This window comes from Silurus meridionalis, chromosome 9, assembly GCF_014805685.1.
Source record: "Silurus meridionalis isolate SWU-2019-XX chromosome 9, ASM1480568v1, whole genome shotgun sequence".
In the NCBI taxonomy this organism is placed as follows: domain Eukaryota; kingdom Metazoa; phylum Chordata; class Actinopteri; order Siluriformes; family Siluridae; genus Silurus; species Silurus meridionalis.
The window spans coordinates 196,989-204,856 of NC_060892.1; the positions used below are offsets into that span (position 1 = coordinate 196,989).

Here is a 7,868-nt window from a genome sequence, read left to right on the forward strand (position 1 = left end):
GACATGCTGTGACTGACAGCTTTATAGACAATGGGTCGCATAATGAGCTGTGGATCACTGAGCCAGGATCTGAGTGAGAAGTACAGTACTACAAGAAAGAATGTGTTTCCTCTGTGGTTTATTGATGATTTATATTGATGGAAAAATAGTTTTTATCTCACTGACTTATTCTAAAACTACACACTTTAAGCTGTCTAAAGATATATTTTTTATTTCCGTGTGTCAGCTATTGGCCGAGTTTCAGCGCTTTTTGATGACTTGTTTCTAAACGAAGATCACGCAGACAAAGGCGACAGATGGCGCACCCTGAATATTTTATTAAATAAAAAAAATAAAAAAATACAAAGTTTTGTTTATATAGTGAGCATACACAAATGAAAGTAAAAAAAGAAAAAATTTGGCCACGCAAAGGAAGTCGTACCGCCACCTGGCGACGAAATGGACGTCGTATTGCCGCCTGGCGACGAAATGGACGCTGTACCGCCGCCTGGCCATGAAGGGGTTCCCCGAAAGCGCAGTAGTTCTACGAATTCTCTCCGGAAGTGCCGTTGCTCTCCAATGTCTCCCTTAAGGCGCCACCATGCTCTAAGGTCCTTCTGAAGGCGACCCTGCGATTCAAAGTTCCTATGAAGGTGACGTCACACTCCAGACCTCCATAGAGGGTGCTGTCGTGCCACAAACGGCCACAGTGGGCGCCGTCGAGCGCCAGAGATCCTCCGTGGATGTCATCCCACTACAGACCTCCGTAGAGGGCGCCATTGTGCCTCCAACAGCAACAGGGGGCACTGTCAAGCTCCAGAGTTCCCCCGTAAACAGTCGTCATGCCACCAGTGCAGTGGAGAGAATTAATTTTTTTACACAAACTTAATAATGTCATTTTAAACTGCAGCATTGTTTATAATTGTGATTTTAATTGTACAGCAGAAAATATATACATAAATCATGCAGAACCTCATACAGCTTCCCGTAAGTGTCTGTGGGAGTTGGTGGAGGCCCACAATCTCTGTAACATTTGGAGAAATTTAAATAAGAAACTGAGACAGTACATATGGACCCAGTGCATAGTGTCACAGATAGACCAAGCATCAGAAAACCGGTAGTAATACAGAATGTCTTTAGTTAGTTTTAACATACACAAATGAGAGAGGTGACTGGAGCAAATTGTAAACTTAACTGAATGCTTCCTTAGAAGCATAGCCAGGAGCATGGAAGCATAGGGGACCAGAGAGGTAGGAAGTCCAGGTGATCTATGGTCATAACTGGTAGATCAGAACCGTGAGTAAAGGGTAATAGGGACCTTATAAAGGGGACAAGTAAAGTGGGAACAGGTGTCGGTGATTAGTAGCAGGAGAGGCTGGGTGAGAGTGTGAGCCTTGGAGGGAGGAGTGGCTGGTGGTCCTCTGACCCATAAACAACACGCCCTCCCTGCGGAGATTAGATAGATTTTATGGTTTTAAGCATCAGCTGACTTTTTTTACAAACTGTCTTATTTTTCCAGTAGGCATCTCAGACCACTACATGTTTCAGTGTGCCATCAGTAAAAAGAATATAAATGTTATAACTGATGTTTTAAAAGACTTTAAGTTTTTATCATCAGCGAAAATAAAATGGGGAAAGAGTGAAGCAGTTTTAACAGCAGAGGAACGTGTTCAGCTGAAGGACTATAAAATCGGTGAGAGTGGTCCTGTAGAGGAGGAACACTTTCCCCAGCTGGACATCGCTCCTGACCTCGACAGGTGTGAGCGCCCCCTCCTGGAGTGCAGGGGTAAAGGGGAGATGAACTTTGGGACAGTGATGGAGAAGCTGCTCTACAGGGCCTGTGTTAAAGTTTAAAATAAGAATAAACTGAGTGGGAGGGTGGACCCCCGGAGGAGAAATTTTCTTGGTTTTAATGATGATATTAAACCAGAGTGGAGACACTGTACAAACCACCGTTAACCAAAAAAGCTGCAGACCTCCAGTGGAGGATTTTACACTGCATCATCTCTGTGAACTCTTTTATTTGTATTTTAAACCCTGACGTTCTACAGGACGGTCCGTTCTGTTCACAGAGAGAAACTGTTTTTCACACTTTTACTCACTGCTCCAGGTTACAGATTCTTAGATTTAGTACATCAGAAGAAACAGGTTTATGTGCCAACTGATTAATTCTATTTTTGAGTAAGAGAAAATGGCTACATACCTGAGCAGAAAGAACCAAGTGACACAAAATGCTGATTATTACACAATCAGACTCTTCTCCAGACTGAGGAAATCCAGGATTTTGGTAGATGTAATGTGTATAAGAGCGTGGGGGACGTTGGTGAAGATGTTTGAGGTTGTGTGGTAGTGTGGAGAAGCTCTGTGTTCTGTAAGAATTGAATTTTGCACCACAACTGAACTAAATCACACACACACACACACACACACACACACACACACACACACACACACACACACACACACACACACACACAAAAACTCCTCCCCCAACATTTAACTTCATTTCCTGATTTTATTTGTCTATTTATCCTATTATTTATTCAACTGAACAACCAAACCTGATACCATCTGACATTAAACATGACCTTGGTCAAACCTTGGTCATGGTGAGAGTTGTGAGGTCATCCATGTAGGCTCTGACTGGTGGCAGCCTCAGCCCAGGTCTTATTTGCTGTCTGCCAACTGTCCATCTAGAGGCTCAAATGATGACCTCCATTGCCAGGGTGAAGGCCAGTGGGGAGATGGTGCAGCCGGCCATAAGTCCCTCCTACAGGTTTTGCCAAGCTGTTGTGTACTCTGCTGTTGTCACACAGAGTTGGATGTCCTTGAAGTAGGCCTTGACAAGGGTTGTGAGAGTTGCTGGGACTCTAAAGTAGTCAAAGGCTGTCCAGAGGAGGTTGTGAGGGACTGAGCCAAAAGCCTTTGCGAGATCCAGGAACACCAAGTGATCTGTTCCATCCTTTTTGGCGACCTGGATCTGATGCCAGATGACACTAGCGTGTTCTTCACAACCTGAGAAGCCTGAGATGCCTGCTTTCTGCATTTGGTTGGTCAATCAAGTTGTTTCTTTGCAGGTATCCTGCCAGCCTGTGAGCGACAATGCTGAAGAAGATTTTTCCCTCCACGTTTAGAACACAAAAAATATATTTTAATTTATTTTAGTTTATTTTAATTGCATTAAAATTAATTACATTAATTACATTAATTACTTTTAGAATCTCGCTGAACTGCTGCTGATGATCCTCACCGTGTTTCCAAAAGAAATATTATGTTAGATTATATAGAGAGGTTTGTGGGTATTGGGGTATTGGGGTATAGGAGTGAGGGAGTAGGGTGGGTATTTGGGGGTAATGGGGTGAGAGAGCTCAAGGATCTAAAGTTTAAATAACACCCAGAGGTGAAGAGAGTTTCTGATAGGGTGATGAACGTGAACGTTAAAGGGGTGATAATAAATGTCATCAGTGCTTATGCTCCACAAGTGGGTTGTGAGATGGAGGAGAAGGAAAAATTCTGGAGTGAGTTGGATGAAGTGGTAGAAGGTGACCCTAGGAGTTCTAGACTTTAATGGGCATGTAGGTTAAGGGAACAGAGGTGATGAGGAGGTGATGGTAGGTATGGTTTTAAGGAGAGGAATGTGGAAGGGCAGATGGTGGTAGATTTTGCTAAAAGGATGGAAATGGCAGTGGTGAACACTTATTTTAAGAAGAAGGAGGATCATAGGGTGACGTATAAGAATGGAGGAAGGTGCACACAGGTGGATTATGTTCTATGTAGGAGATGCAACCTGAAGGAGATTGGAGACTGTAAGGTGTTGGCAGGGGACAGTGTAGATGGACAGCATCGGATGGTGGTCTGTAGGAGGCGAACAAGAAGAGGAGGAGAGTGAGGACTGAAAGAAGAATAACATGGTGGAAACTAAAGGAGGAAGAGTTCAGACAGGAGCTCGGTGGTGGTAAAGAGGTGCTGGATGATTGTGGAACTACTGCAGATTAGAGAGACAGCTAGAAAGGTACTTGATGTGACATCTGAAAATAGAAAGAAAGACAAAGAGACGTTTTGGTGGAATGAGGAAGTGCAGGAGAGCAAAAAGGAGAAAGGGATGAGTAAAGTAGGCAGGAGTATTTTGAGCAGCTGATGAATGAGGAAAATAAGAGAGAAAGAGAGAAGGTTGGATGATGTGGAGATGGTTAAGCAGGAAGTGGATAGGATTAGTAAGGAGGAAGTGGGAGCAGTGATTAAGAGGATGAAAAGTGGAAAGTCGGTTGGACCAGATGATATACCAGTAGAAGCATGGAGATGTTTAGGAGAGATGCACTGGAGTTTTTAACCAGGTTGTTTAACAGGATTTTGGAAGGTGAGAAGATGCCTGAGGAATGGAGAAGGAGTGTGCTGGTACTGATCTTTAAGAATAAGGGAGATGTGCAGACCTGCAGTAACTACAGGGGAATAAAGTTGATCAGTCACACCATGAAGTTATGGGAAAGAGTAGTGGAAGCCAGGCTGAGAGAAGAGGTGACCATCTGTGAGCAACAGTATGGTTTCATGCTAAGGAAGAGCACCACAGACGCCTTATTTGCTTTGAGAATGTTGATGGAAAAGTATAGAGAAGGTCAGAAGGAGCTGCATTGTGTGTTTGTGGATTTAGAGAAAACATGACAGGGTGGAGAGAGGAGTTGTGGTATTTGTAGAATTCGAGTTATATTTATATTAAGTTTGTAATCTTGCGTACCAGTGTAGATGTATTCATTACTAGAGATTTAAAGCACTTTTGTACGTCGCTCTGGATAAGGGCGTTTGATAAATGCCGCAAATGTAAATGTAAATGTATGAGGAAGTCTGGTGTGTCAGAGAAGTATGTGAGGGTGGTGCAGGACATGTATGAGGACAGTGTGATAGCAGTGAAGTGTGCAGTAGGAACGACAGACTGGTTCAAGGGAGAGGTTGGACTGCATTAAGGATCGGCCCTGAGCCCTTTCCTGTTTGCAGTGGTGATAGACAGGTTGATGGACGAGGTCAGACAGGAGTCTCCCTGGACGATGATGTTTGTAGATGATATTGTGATTTGTGGTGAGAGTAGGTAGCAGGTTGAGAAGATCCTGGAGAGGTGGAGGTACACGCTGGAGAGAAGAGGAATAAAAGTCAGCAGGAGTAAGACAGAGTACATGTGCGTAAATCAGAGGGAGGGCAGTGGAGGGGTGCGGTTGCAGGGAGAAGAGGTGGAGAAGGTGGAGGAGTATTAGAGAGTGTGTTATAGAAGTGAAGAAAAGAGTGCAGGCAGGGTGGAGTGGGTGGAGAAGAGTGACAGGAGTGATTTGTGATAGAAGAGTATCTGTAAGAGTGAAAGGGAAAGTTTATAGGACTGTGGTGAGATCTGAGATGTTGTATGGATTAAAAACAGTGGCATGGAGTAAAAGACAGGAGGTGGAGCTGGAGGTAGCAGAGCTGAAGATGTTGAGATGTTTATTGCGTGTGACGACGATGGACAGGATTAGAAACAAGTTTATTAGAAGAACAGCGCATGTAGGACGTTTTTGAGACAAGGTGATGGAGGTGAGATTCAGATGGTTTGGACATGTGCAGAGGAGGGACATGGGGTATATCAGTAGGAGAATGCTGAGGATGGAGACACCAGGAAGGAGGAAAAGAGGAAGATCAAGGAGGAGGTTTATGGTTGTGGTGAGGAAGACATGCAGGTAGTTGGTTTGAAAGAGGCAGATGTAGAGGACAGGGGGGTATGGAGATGGATGACCCGCTGTGGAGCCCCCTAATGGGAGAAGCCAAAAGAAGAAGAAGAAAATTGCCATCTTGTGAAGAAAAGAAAAGGAAAGACAAGGCAAATTTAATACTGTAGCACATTTTATACACAAAGGTTAACACATATAAACATAAATAAGTATGATAAATATAATAATATCAGTAAATAGAGCAGGCAGTTCTTTTAACTGTTTCTGTCCACAATCATGGACCATCAAAACAAATGAAGTGAAATCTAGGGTTAGGGTTTGGGTTAGGGTTAATTACATGTTCATTAACATCCTCCTCTAGGGGACTTTTCCAGTGTCCGTAAAAAATCTGATTTACTAATGTTTGTTCAAATCAGTCAGTATCTGAACTCATTCCTTTAAAGAACACAAACCCTCAGATATTCTTTGAAAAGAAAGTTGGTGAGATACACTTTATAACTTTAGTTAATTATTTCATCTGAGAATCTAAACACAAGCCAAGATTTTTCTCTGCAGAAGAAGAGTGAATGTGATTGTCCTAAAAAATCAGTTGGATGTGCACTGCAATATTTACATTCAATTCAATTCAATTCATTTTATTTGTATTGCGCTTTTAACAATGAACATTGTCTCAAAGCAGCTTTACACAGATAATGTGGTGATTAAAAGTAAATATGTTCTTTGTAAGTAAGTTTGTCCCTGATGAGCAACTGTGGTAAAGGAAAAACTCCCCGAGATGGCATAAGGAAGAAACCTTGAGAGGAACCAGACCCAAGAGGAAACCCATCCTCATCTGGGTTGCACCGAATGTCCATTTGAAGCAGATATACAATGTTGGGGTACAGTGATGATGATCAGAAGTGAACTGTATTCCTGAGTCAGTGTAAGAGACTGTTGACATTAATTACAGTCCAGTCTATCCTCAAAGCACCCGTTCTTACTCCGGAATTTCATGGAACCACCCAAGGTGTTAATGAGAAACCGTCCCAAGCTGCACAGAGTGGTCTCCATCTATTATAACCTTCATTTACTTTACAAGTGATGAAGCAAATGAGTGAAATATAATTTTGGTCACTAAAACTACACTGATAAACCTTTATTCAGTGTAATAAACCTATAATTAGTGTAATCATCACAGAAAACTGCTGGAGATTTGCTTTCTAAAGTAGTAAGTGAGAGCTCACTGTTTAAAATGAGGGGGACTGTTGAACGAGGGGGACATCCTCGTTCCGTGGCAAGATGGACAGTGGGCGTTTTCATGCGAGGCGGCTGAAGCTCTTCCACAGCAGCCCCACTATCTGAGGGGGGGACCCGCCACTCTCCGTAGAGCGTGTTCCCCCTCAACAAAAGGTCTAAGCCCCTGTTCAGAATGCTGGGGACGTGAGTCGCCCATAATGACAGAAAATGCTGTCTGCTCCATACCAACAGCTTGTGAGCTATAGCATGAAGCTTGGAGAAGCGCATCCCCCTTGATGGTTGTTATGTGATACAGATGTCGTACTGCCGCAGCGCACCAGCACATGACAAGCGGGGTAGGAAATGACTCAGAGCCTTCCACACAGTAGGGAGTTTTAAAAAGAAGTTTATATGGGCTGAGTAAAGTGTGTTTGGCCACACACCATTCACCGATCTACCTTCCTGTGTGGCTCCCCACCCTGTTAAGGAGGCATCTGTCGTTACCACTTTCCGGAACATGATCAGTGGTCCCATGAGCGTAAAACTCTGCGCCTCTTGTGCACGTGCACATCACCGTGACATAGCGCCAAAGATCACGCGATGGGCTGAGATGAACAGATAAGGTCCACTTCAGGAAAGCTCTCATTCTTAGAAGGCCTAGAGCAGTGGTCCCCAACCCCCAGGTCGCGGACCGGCACCAGTCCATGGGTGAAAGATTAGAAAGATTAATTTACATTATTTCTATTTTATTTATTATCTGATTTTGAACAATGTTTTATTTTGGAAAATTACCGGATTCTCTTCACCACATCTTTATATGACTCACTCTTAATGCTTGTCATGATGCTTGCCTTCTTAAATGGGCTCCGACTGGTAACACAATACATTACTGTTTAATTGAAACCCCCAAGCAGGCAAAATGAACAAAAAACAACACAGTGGATTCACGATTATTATAATAACAAATGCAGGAAGAAACAACACCAT

The 7,868-nt window shown here is 43.3% G+C and overlaps 1 long non-coding RNA gene across 1 annotated transcript; it reads right to left on the reverse strand.

Annotated features, from left to right (window-relative positions):
* Positions 1-297: 297 nt before the first annotated feature.
* On the reverse strand, positions 298-1,384 carry LOC124391478. Its single transcript, XR_006926983.1, has 2 exons — positions 1,175-1,384; positions 298-1,003 (listed from the first exon to the last, which is right to left on the reverse strand). It is a non-coding gene; the product is annotated as an uncharacterized LOC124391478 (long non-coding RNA).
* Between the last annotated feature and the right edge of the window lie 6,484 nt (positions 1,385-7,868).